Below are 13,086 nucleotides of genomic sequence, written 5' to 3'. Positions count from 1 at the left end.
CATTTTTTTTAAAAAAAATGAGATGTAGTAATTCCTACTATTTGATAGGTATTGTGTCACAATTTTACAGAATATTTGTCTGTAAGTCATTACAAGACATTCATAAAACGAGACTGAGAGAGAAAATAGCTGACATTGTGCATAGCCAGCCACTCCTCCCCATACCCATAGGGGTGATGGTCTGTTCTGTTCAAGGCCCTTGTCCCCAAATTCCATCTCAGGATCAGTTTCAGCTATCTAGGATACCAATTCAACCTCATATGGTAGAAAATTATTTCTTTAAATAAAAGATGAAGGGACTGGAAAACCTTACTAGCGAAGGAGTATTTTTCCTTTTGGATTTAGGAAGACTGAAAATTCAGCAGAATTGTAACAGAGGGGTGGACTGATGAGGAAATTATACAGGCCTGTGCCATCATCTGTCCGCATTCTAGATAATAGGTTCATCAGAGAGAAATAACCATGGAGGGAAGGCAAAAGACTTCAGAAAACAGAAAGTGCGCAAAAACACCGTTTCTAGGAGTTGCCAATCAGAAAGACCTGATTTACAAATAAAAGGCTGTTTACTTCACATTTGTAGCAAGAGCAGGAGAAAATGGAAAGAAGCCTTCCGAATGATACATAGGCCCTGCCAATCATGCTGAACCAGCATGTGTAGACAGGGGTGGGGTGGGATTTAAAGCAGGAAAGAAACTTTTAAAATGCATTCTGAACCCATAAAAGGGACAGGGGTCACCAAAGAGAACGAGGCAGAGAGGTGGAACACTGAATGTAAGGACAGGCTCCCTGATATGGAAAAGACTTTCTGGAGACATGTACTGAAGGGTTTGAGAGGCTTAGTACTTCTTGTGTGACTTTGTCACATGTACATATATGACCTTAGATAGCATCACAGATTATAAAACATGGTTAAGAATGAGACTTAAATATTATTGGCTTGCCTGGGAAAATAGTATCTCACAGAAATTCCTAAACACCGGGATTTTTTTATTTACCTAATTTATTCATGGGTGTGCACATGTCTCTGTTGTATACACACGTTTGCAAGTGCCTGTGGAATCTGGAAGCCAGTATGGGATCCCTTGAAGCTAGAGTAACAGGTACTTGTGAGCCACGGGATGCTGGAATCCAAAGTCCATTCCCTGTGATTGAACAGTAAGCACTTTTAATGGCTGAACCATCTTTTGAGAAATAACCCTGACAGAGTTATTTTTAATGACTACAAAGTGTCCTGTTTCATGAATATATCATGTTTAATCTAATAAATTTTCATTATTTGACATTTATGTTACACTGTAACATTAAATTATGCTGTAAATATCCTTACAATTAATGTTATAAATGGAAAATAATGTATCAGTATTTGCCTGCTTCAGATAAACCCCTATAGACTGTGTGATGATGACAGAGAATGCCCATTTTTTTTACTGTTGGTAACTTTGCCAAACTTTCTCCCATAAAGTGTCCACTGTGATTATCAATGGAACAGTAATGTTCTGTGTCTTCAAACACTAGATTGAAGACACATCATCGGTTTTCTAAAGCTTTGGATTACTTTTTTTCTAATAGTGCATATGATATCAATTAAGTCACATGAACCCTTTGTCCTGGAAGCCATTGTGATCAAAGATATGCAATTAAAAAGTACCACGTGGAAGCAAGAGCTACATTCTGTAGTGATCAAAGAGTATTTAGAGTGATTGTAGTCATCAAATAATTTTATACCAAAGTATTCTAATTAAGTCGTCTAACCACAGTTAGGATGATCTCAGTCATTATTTCTAACATTACATACCCATTAGAAAGGACGTTAACACTTCTTTTCTCTAAGACTAGAAAGATCAATAACATAAACTCAGAGCATAAGACCCCCATTAGCTTCTACCCCAGGCAAGAGGTAGAATGAAACACAGTGTGTTCCTTAATAATCAAGAAAACCGGTTCAGAGGAAGAGGAAGGAGCTAACAGAGAGGGTAGTGGTGGTGGTAGTGAATACAATCACAATACGTTGGTATATGTATGCAACTGTTTAAAAGTTGTTTTGTTTTTTTAAAACAGCAGTGAAGATCCTTTATGGCTTGAGTTTTATCACATGACTACACCTAGCTTCAAAGGTAACTAGACTTTACATATATTTAAAAACTGATTCATTCTGTAAGGAAGGAATAGATATGTATTGAGTGGCTGTGAGCACTGTGCCATAGTCCTGGGCACATAGAAGGAAGACGGAGGTAGGATCAACACAAGACAGAGTCTCACATATCTAATATGGGAAAATAGCTGGGTCCTAAGGAAATCATACATATTTCTGTTCAAGAAAAAGCCAGTGCTGTCTAGCCTTACTGTGCCTGTGCTAGTTTTCTGGTTTGGTTTAGTTCAGTTTGGTTTTGACTTTGGGTCCCCAACCCCATTTGGTGTTGCAGTTTCTTGTTAGAATAAAGAAAGACTGTTGACTCTGCTGACGTTCACTGATGCTAACTCTTCCTAGGTTCATTCTCCTGATGGCGCGTGCCTTTTTAGATGATTGCAGAAGGCAGCAGCTGCAGGTTTGGCTAGCACTCCAGAAAAAGAAACATGTCTTCCTCACAATTGCAGAAAATAAGGCAGTGCTTTGAAATCTCCAACTGCATATGAAAATACCCTATAGAACGAGAAAGAAAAGTGAATCTGTGCCGATTGGTCTGTCTGTTTTTTGTTTGTCAGAACAGAAAGGAGATTCTCAGACAGCTGAAGGTCTCAGGCACCATCTCAACTGCCCTGTTTTCAGTCCTTGGTTCTGCCCTCCTCCATTCTGTTTTCCTCCAAGTCACATGATAGGTGATTAGTAGCTCTTTTCAAATAAAAATGTTTATTTGTTTTTCTGATTTACCATTATGACACTAGAACTCAGAGAGAGAGAGTGTGTGTGTGTTTTAGCTTTTATAGTAAACGATAAAGAAGCCTTATAAAGTTTCTCTCAGAACTTCATTCTTTTCAGAAGTGAAGTTCTACTTCTTCTGAATGCCTACACTGACGTTTCTGTTGCCAATTATTTTATCTAGAACCATTCCTTGAATTCCATTTCCTCTTTGGGAGGAGGACTTCGCAGAAGACACAACTTTAATAGGCTGTCATCACATGGGCAGCAGGGAATCTTGGCGAGCAGCTATTAACAGTGTAGACAGAAACCTGGAGTGTGACGGTTTTAGACTTCTTGAGTGTCTTGATGCTATTTTCATACGCTAGGAGTGTAAACTATATTTAGATCTTGCTGACTGGAGTGAGTACACATCACTTTTGCAGACAATGCTAGATTTATTTGTGGATTTTTTGTGAAGCTGGGGAAGCGGTTACAGCTCCCATCCCTTCTAACACCGCTTCGCTAGCCTATGCGTTTAAGGACTGTTTTGATTTGCATGCAGCTGGTTCTTTCAGTTTTGTTGTCCTAAAGTAGTTACTGATATTTGCTGTGTTTCTTATTATTGCATTTTATTTTTAGAAATGTAACATTGTGCTAAAAGTCAATTTTTCACATTCAGTCCACATTACTCTCTAAATATGAATCTGTTCGGTGGTTTCTTGGCCTTGGTGTTATTGGTTCACAGAATTCTTTGTGATGGGAGACTGTCTTCCACACTGTAGGATGTTTGGCATCATCCCTGGGCTCTACCCGTTAGATATCAGCAGCAGCACATCTTTCTTTCCAGTTGTTTCCATTGGGGCACCAGAAAATGTCTTCCTGTATTGCCAAACGAGCCCATAAGAGGTAAAACACAACTCTTCTGAATGACTGAAACCAGTGTCCACTGTAATCATCTCTCATTACGGTTAGGGCTCAGGGAACAATTGCCATGGCTCCTGCAAGGTCATCCTCACTGTATCCCATCTTATCCCTGGACCATTCCCTGCAATGTAGTCAGAATGGTCTTTGCAAGGTCTAAGTCCTATAATATCATGACATTTAAAAACAGTGCCAGGGATTCCCAATGCTGTAGTACAAAGACTGAGAACTCTGAATTAGCCTACAGGGCTCATCCTGTTGGACTCGGGAGTTCCCCTTGACTTTGTCTCAACCCATTTTCTCTCGTCAGCTCAGGCATTACTCCCGCCCTGCTTCCTTTTGCCATGTCTACCCCTCTCCACTCATACGTTCCATTAGCATTCAACCTTCTGTTATGGCTTCAGCCTCAAGCTACTCGGGCATTTTTATTTGATAACTATAAGTTAATCAAGGCCATTTAGATTAGAACCAATTATCTAAAAACCAATTGGCCAAAGGGAAAATTACTGAACTAAACCACCAACTATATTAAAAAATCTTTGACTTTCTCTTCACCATTTACAACATTTTCTCTAGCTGGTTTTGCTGGTTAGGCAGAGTTTGGGTGATTGATGGAGGCTGTCAGTTCAGAGCTCGGGGATGTTAGTGCTATCAGGTTCTTGCCTTACTTCCGGGCTTTGTCTCCTCCATCCACTTGTTCTTTTCTGAGACTAGAAATCTAGCCCCATCATGTGCTAACCTGGGCCACTAACTAACAAGTAGCTGGGGTTGGATTCAAGTTAAAATTAGTTAACATGCAATTATGACAACACAATGAAAAGAAATCATCAAACCCATGAAAGGAGTGCACACATTTGCATTACTTCCAACTTTATAAGTTACTAAAGAAACACACTTTGGTAAATGGTTTCAATTTATAAATTTAGCAGTTGTCCATTGGGATTAAAATGGGGGGAATCCTAGAAATTCTAAAATATTTGAAAAATAATGACTGTAAAAGGATTCTGTGAGAATTGGTGTTAAGCTGCATTCTAAATATGATGTTTATACTATAGACAAATGCAGCTGTCTTCATTAATCAGAGGAGTTTCTCTTCGCAGGCAACAGCAGTGAATACAGAGACTTGTCATGGCGTGTGGTGCTCAGAATAAGTGATGTTTGAGTGCTCGGCCCTAAATAGGGTGTTTATACCCCTCCCTCAAAGGCTGAGGAAACATCACAGAAGAGGGCGTGGAGAGAGTATAAGAGCTAAAGATAGAGAGAAGGGCTGCAAAATGCTATCTACAGGGCATGACACAGCCCCTGCAAATATGACCTCAAAGCAGCTGCGCTTGCCTACCCTGGGCCCACACAGTACTGGAACATTCAAGAGCCGGACAGCGGTAAGGGCACAGTTCGTGAAGACACACCCCTCCTATTGGCTACTGATGGATTCTAGGTGAGGGACAGTCATCTTCAGTTGTGTACCCAGTGGTGAACCCACCACGCTCGCTCCAGTGGATAGTTTGAAACTTGTAATCACACAGGTGATCTTGGCAGACTCAGTGTGTCCCAACACAAAACAGGAATACAGGAATATGTATGGGAAAGGGACCTGTAGGAAATAGGGGGTGGGGTTACAGGGATGGGAGGAGGTAAGCAAGAGTTAATACAGTGCACTGTATACATGCCTTAAGTTGTCAAAGAACAAATTTAATGGATTAAAAAGACTAAGAAAATTTAAAAGGAAAGAATGGATATCAAGAGATTACTCATGTGAATGAAATTTGAGTTATAAGAATAATTATTTCATAATATAACTAAGCCAACTATTGCTCATAACTTTTGACAAATCTAATAATCCTTAGAAGGGTCCTGAAACAAAAGGCATTTTGTTGCTACAGCCAAGAATATGGCACAGTTGTTCCATGGCAGTTCTACATTGATTTGATGAATACATTTATCTAATCTGTCTCCTTCACTGCTCTATAAACTCCGTGAAAGCAGGAACTGTGACCAGTTCGGCTCATCAGTTATCTACGGAACTATTGTACCCGACACATTGCTGATGTTCATTTGAATATTGTTGAATAGAAAATAAGTTCTTGAGAGGAATGGAATATTCTCCTTCATTTACAGCCTTGCAAGCCTCCAGCTTTAAGAAATTTATTAATAAGACTATATAACAGAGTTTTATCAACATGAAAGGTGGCATGTGCCTGTAATCCTAGCACTTGAGAGGCTGGAGGCAGGAGGATCAGGAGTTCAAGGTTATGCTTAGCTACATCACTACCAGCTTGGGTTACATGAAATCCTGTTAGAAAAGCAAAAGTATATAAATGTACTCTATATAAACTTCGTTATATTTTGCAATGACTATATGTTTTACTTTGCTGCTGTATTCAAGTGAAGTAGCATGGTTATCAAGTTCAAGGAACTTCCCTAATAAGGGTGTTTTAACATCATTGTTAGAAAATAATGTGTTCAGATGGAACTAGAATTTTGCTGTCTCTAGTTAGAGATTCAGATTAATTCTTGGCACTGATGTTTATACTGCAATCTGGGTTAATCTTACTCTGAGTATGTTAGAGTGAATATTCTAGTCTCTTTTAAGGAGCTAAAGAAAACAAAAAAAAAAGACAGCTGAGGGCAGGCTGGACCTCACATGTTGATTTTCTTGGTTTGGGGTTTCTTTAACCAGGCAGGTAGTGATGACCTAACTCTTGAACCAAATAAGGATAAGGCTCACCTACTGGCTACTCTGGATTCTGAGGGAGGGGACATTGTCTTCGTTGTAAATCCAAGGATGGGCCCTCCAGGTCCCAGCAGATAATTCCAGACATATGATTATACTGATACCTCTGGCTAAACTCAGTGGGTCACAAAACCAAACCAAAAGACAAAGGACTTGTAGGGAGGAGGGAGGTGAAGCCTGGGAAGGAGAGAAAAGAAAGTTGGGGTGGTGGTGAGAAGAACCAGAATGTATCCACATGTATCAAATGGCCGCAGAACAATCTTAATTAATACAAAAAGGAGAAGGTGAATTCAGCACAAACACCATTGTTCTCTTCTTGACTGAGGAGGCCATGTGACCAGCTGCTTTAAATTCCAGCTGCCTGGACTTCCCTGCCATGATGGACTGCCAGATGAACTCTTCTTTCCTTAAAAATAAACCATATGAATTTACATGAAGTAAATTATTATTTCAGTAAGCACAAATATTCAAAACCATGTTTTCTAATGATTTTATGATGTTACTTCTATCCATGCTCTTGAAGATTCCTATGGCCTTGTGTGTGGTAGAGGATGCATAGTGGTATGCTGTTTAACTCTCCTCACACCCCTGTTCAACGGCGTCACAACAGAATTGAGAGTGAAAGGACTATTTATACAATGATGTGGCAAAGGTCATCTTGGTAAAAGTTAGGATTTATCCCCTTTGGAGAGCTGGTGGCTCAGACTTTCCTACCATACCATCACCATTATCCCTTTAAAAAATATTTTGGAGGCTAGGAATGTTGTTCAGTGGTAGAGCCCTTGCCTAACATTGGCAAGGCCATGGGTCTATAACCAGCACTGCATTCTTAAATAGATACAGATAGAGATTAGAGATATAGAGATAGATATTGATATTGATATGTGCCAGAATTTGATTGTTATGAGGGCCTGAAATCATGTAGAAAACCTAAATTATATAGGAGAGACTTGTGGTATCTAAATTATGTTAGTACTACAATACATAATAAATGAGTTTGGCAGTGTTTGTTGGCAAGATAAAACAAGTAGTAATACATTTGTTTCAGAAAAGTGAAAATCTGCCTTAGCTCTGAAGAAGCAGCATTCTTGTGTTTGCCGATTCCAAGTGAACTAGAGCCTTTCAGCTTAAGAAGTTCAGATTCATTGCTTCAGTGTGAAAGTCCATTTCTTCATTCCCCATCAGTTTGCTAAAGGTGAGAGTTACTATCAGGCAGAGAAGGTAGGAAAAATGCTTGGACTCTACTTCTGGTGAGGCCAGTGATGAAGAGCCAGTGATCTGGGCTTGGTGAGGCCACTGATGAAGAGGCAGGGCTCTGGGCTTGGTGAGGCCACTGATGAAGATCTAGTGATCTGGGCTTGGTGAGGCCACTGATGAAGAGCCAGTGATCTGGGCTTGGTGAGGCCACTGATGAAGAGGCAGGGCTCTGGGCTTGGTGAGGCCACTGATGAAGATCTAGTGATCTGGGCTTGGTGAGGCCACTGATGAAGAGGCAGGGATCCAGGCTTGGTGAGGCCACTGATGAAGAGTCAGGGATCCGGGCTTGGTGAGGCCACTGATGAAGATCTAGTGATCTGGGCTTGGTGGTCTTGTCTTTGTGTGCTTCAGGATCATCTGGGAGATTCTGAAAACACAGGTGCACCTCAGCTTATAATTTGATCACATCTCAGTAAATCTTCAGTGAATAAAAAATATCCAGAGCTGAAAACACATGGACTGCACCTTACTCCTGCACACCCTAGCTAGGCAACTCAGTCCATGTAGGTTACTGCTGTCTTCCCTCACAATGCGTGGCTGACTGAGATGTGTAGCTCCTACTGCTGCCAAGAATGGTAAGTATGCATCATCAAGTACAGTTTCCATCACTTTTGCCCAGATCATGAAGTTAAAGAGTTGTAAAGCGAGATTTACCAGTTCACTGATGACATGCCCCACCGAGACCCACAGAATCGAAATCTTTGAAGCAATTTTCTGAACAGTTTCTGTTCCTCAACTTCCTAGCTGTGTGACCTTAGGTTAGGCACTTAGTCTCTGTGCTTTATTTTTTCTTACGTGTAACATAACAATAGGAATACTTATAATAGTAGCAGCAATCATCCTTATAAGTAAAGCATTTAGGGCAGAATACATCACTCCAGCATTCATTTTACTTTGTAGTTTGGGGTCATCTCCATGATTTTTAACACAGAGCTATTTTCAAACTTGAAGACTGAACTTTTGTCTTCATTTTCGTATACTTTATGTCTGTTTTCTAATTTTTAATTTGTATCAATATTTTGTCATTTTCAATGTCTAAAAAAGATTTATTTTGCCTTTAGTTGGAAAACTGGAGCTACAGTCAGGTGCTTTTAGGTGGTTGAAAGCCATTGCTGAGCCATGCCTACTGTAATGTTGAACTAGATCCCAGGGATGAAAGTGTTTGCATTGGCTGAAAGTAATGTTTCCCTCACACTGCAAAGAATTAAACTCTTTTTATTTCCCTTTGGCCTAAGAGATGTGATCAGGAAACTGTAGATTCTCCTCTGAACAGAAGCAAAGCATATACAGAAAGAAAGAAAATGGAGGGCTTACTACAAACCCATGTGTATCTGTAGCAAGATAACTAGTGGAACAAAATGTGTATATATGTTTACATGCACAGCTGAAGCAAAGGGGAGATGCATGTTCTTCATCTATTCAGCTTGAAGAGGATGGGGAATAGATGGAAATAAGGTAGAATCCCTCCTAAGTACTATGTTAGGAACAAACTTCAGTGAGTGATCTAATCGGAAAGCATTTTGATAAGGGAAAGTCTAGGGACTGTGATTTCCTTGTCTTTCTGTTTTACAATTACTTTGATATTAAAAAAGAGAAGACTCAAGGCCAGTAGTATAGAAGCATGAGAAATCATTTTAGGCTGAAAATTGGAGAAGCTTATTCAGTACCACAGTCTTCTGTGAACCTGATGTGAGCTTATATTTTGCAAGTGTAGAAATTATCTGATCAATACCACTGTGTCATTGATATTAGTGATGTAATAACTAGTCCCACATTGCCTGTAGGTGGCATGATTCTTCAGAGGCTGAATTAAGCACTATTGCTTGTGACTGACTCTTGCTTTCTCTTTAGGTTAAAAACTAAGTGTAGATACATTGAGGCAGTTTCTCTTGATCACGATTTGTGTGTACAAGGAGTAGAATCAGGCTAACTTAAGGAAGAGGTGTGGGAATACAGCACTAGTTCTCAGGAAATCCATGACCAATCCTTACAGGCTGGGACTTGTAGAAGCCAGTGTCAGAGTCTAGAAGACCACTGGGAGCCTTCTTTTTCAGATGTCTTTATCTCCCGTGGTCTCTTGCCTTTTCACTTCTTCAGTGTTCTGTTCTTTCCTCTCCGGTGATCTGTCTTTCTTTGCTCTAAACTTTGGCTTGAACTTGGGCCCCAGTATACCTGGCTACACACTCTACATGATACCACTACTCTAGTGTTTCAAATCTTCCCAATCCCTAATGGATTGATTGGCATTAAGCCACTGATCACACATCTCCAGTGATTGACTTCTCCTAAATTAGTTATTTACACCTGGTTCAATTAGTCATGCCTGGAATTGGATGGAGTCGTCTGGTATAGAGAGGGGGTCACATTAGACAGAAGGGTCCAGGAGTCCATAAGCTCAGCAAATATGCCTTATATTCAGCCTTCATTTCAAAGGAAGAGATGCAAGGTTTTTCCAGCTGAACATTTGAGCACTGTGTAATTTGTGCAGAATACTGATGAGTGATCAGAACAGCACATTAAAAGTCTTCTGATTTACTGCTACAAGTCACTGCTTCAAGCTCTCTCTGTATTGTACAGATATTTCCTCTCTAAATCGTTCAGGTAAACGATAGTATGATGGATCCCGAATGCTAATGCCAAGACTGAACTTTCAGTAAGAAACAGGAAATTAATATCTTTGAATTTCAGAATCTTTTCCCTTTGAGGGCAGAGGGGTACAGAAGTGAAACATCTTTCCAATTAAATTATGTCACCTTATCCCTAAAACGTTCATTATTACAGAAAACATAATACATCTTTCGTTATGTAAGTTATTCATTGAAAGACATACAAAGACCTGAAAGTTTGCCTGTTTATGAGAGTGGGTAAGACAGTCTTAAAGAAAAGAAACTAGGGAAACCTTGGGGGAAAAAAATCTAGGAAAAATGGAAGCAATAACCAGATCCACAGGAATTTTTATCATTCAGTGGAGCCTGATCATAAGTTGTTCAAATCAGCCATTTTGTGGAGAGAATTGTGAGCCATTGAAACTGTGATCACAGTAAGGTGAGAGTCAGTGAGTGTCACAGAGCAGGCCCTGCCAGACTTCAGCACGAAGTGCTTGATGCGAAATTCTAAGATTTGGAGAAAGAATATTCTTAGGGATCTTTTTCTCTGACCCAGTTAAGCAGCAGTAAACAAGACCGTTTGCTTCTCAAGTGTCCCCATTTCTTCATTTATAACATGAGATTGTTTGGGGGGTCCATACTTTAGGTATTGAGATTCCATGATTGGCTTTAATTTTTCAAGATACGTACTAATTTTTTTCCTTAAAACTGAATTCTCTGCTTGAGAGCAGACTTAAGTTCCTCCCCTGGCAGACAATTCTCTATCTTCTCTATATTATAAACTGTTTTATGCTCTAAAACTTGTTATGACCTAAAATTGCCATTGTCTTCAATTTCTATATGTGAATCAGCTTGAAAAAAATATGGCCTATAACACGAATTCTTAAATGGTCTTATAATAAAGAAACCTGGTACCAGATATTAGTGTAAATGCTGAAAGACCAGAGAGACAAAGAAACAAGCCATCTCTTACCTCTAGGACTCCTAGCCTGAAAAGCCTCGAGTTCCTGTCTCCACACATATATGTTTTATATACCTTTCTCTACCCTGCCATCACTTCCTGGGATTAAAGGCATGTGTTCTTCCCAAGCAAAAGTATGAGATCTCAAGTGCTGAGATTAAAGGTGTGTGCCACCACTGTCTGGCCTCTATGTTTAATCCAGTGACTGACTCTGTCCTTTGATCCTCAGGCAAAGTTTATTAGGGTACACAATATAACACCACAATGGCTGATACACTTTATAGCAGATTTACCAGCACAAAATCAGAGGAGGAAAGAGCCATCAATCACTAATTAAGAAAAGCTCTGCAGCTGGATCTTATGGGGGCTTTTTCTTAATTGAGGTTCTCTCCTCTCTGATAACTCTAGCATGTGTCAAGTTGACATAGAACTAGCCAGCACACTGGGAATTAAACATGGAGCCTGGAGAAGGCTTGGCAAGTGCTCTACTACTAAGCAACAGCCCCAGCACCATTATTATATATTGTTTTTAGTCATATATTCAAGGCCCTTTTCTAACTTCCTCTTTGAAGGAAACAAAGCCTATTGATGCCTTCTAAAAATTAGACTTAGGTTACACATAATAATTGTGTATGTTTACAGGATAAAGATTGACACTTTCTGGGTTTCATAATTAAATTACTTTTATATGGATAAAGTTAGAAAAATGATGAAGACCATTTACATGCTCACACATTAGAGTACATTCATTCCAAGGTAATATTTCTTGCCATAAATAAGCTCTTGCTGGTTTTGCATAACCAAAAACAATAGTTCATGGTTTCCAAGGTAAAGTAAAGTAATTTAGAAAATGACTATTTTTTTTTAATTGGAGCTAGAGGAACGGCTTAGCATTGCCCACTTTTCTGGAAGACCCACTTTCAATTCTTAGCATACACTTGTCTATAACTCTAATCCCAGGAAATCCAACACCCTCTTGTGGCTTCTTTATGCATACCAGGCACACACATGCTCCACAGACACTCATGCAGACAAAACACCCATGCATATAAAAATAAATTTTTAAAATTATATCTACATGTGTACCTGCATGCACATGTGCATACACCTATACAAACATACACATACACACATACACATGGAATTTTAAATAAACATAGAAACATATGGCTTTTTTTTTCTTTTTTTCAAGACAGGGTTTCTCTGTGTAGCTTTGCGTCTTTCCTGGGACTTACTTGGTAGCCCAGGCTGGCCTCGAACTCACAGAGATCCTCCTGGCTCTGCCTCCCGAGTGCTGGGGTTAAAGGCGTGCGCCACCACCGCCCGGCTGGCTTTGGTTTTTACATACTATTTTATTTTTAAATTATTTCTGTTTTCAATCAGCACCATTTACAGAGAAGCAGTATTAACATTGTTTTTATCAGATGGGATACAGCAGGAATAGTTTAAAATGTCAAGCATACATGCGTACTACATATTTAACATGTGGTTACTACTCTCTATAGTTCTGATTAGTACTTTCAGATAAATTTTAAATATAACTTCCATTTAAGATCAAATTATTTCTGTTTTGTTCACAAAAATAATAATACTAAGCACCTTTCCTTGTATTAAGATTGAGCAGGACAACCTAGTATGAGGAATAGGGTCCCAAAAGCCAGCCAAAGAGTCAGAGACAGCCCCTGGTCCCACTGTTAGGAGTCCCGCAAGAAGACCAAGCTACAAAACTGTCACATATCTGCAGAGGGCCTAGGTCAGTCCCATTTGG

At 39.6% G+C, this 13,086-nt stretch overlaps 1 protein-coding gene across 4 annotated transcripts in view; it reads left to right on the top strand.

Annotated features, from left to right (window-relative positions):
• The window catches only part of Znf385b (zinc finger protein 385B), a 401,032-nt gene that overhangs the window by 170,995 nt on the left and 216,951 nt on the right, over positions 1–13,086 (top strand). The window lies entirely within an intron of this gene.

This window comes from Peromyscus eremicus, chromosome 4 (assembly GCF_949786415.1).
Source record: "Peromyscus eremicus chromosome 4, PerEre_H2_v1, whole genome shotgun sequence".
NCBI lineage: Eukaryota > Metazoa > Chordata > Mammalia > Rodentia > Cricetidae > Peromyscus > Peromyscus eremicus.
Note: the sequence above shows the minus strand (reverse complement) of the source record. Positions and strands in the feature narration are given on the sequence as shown.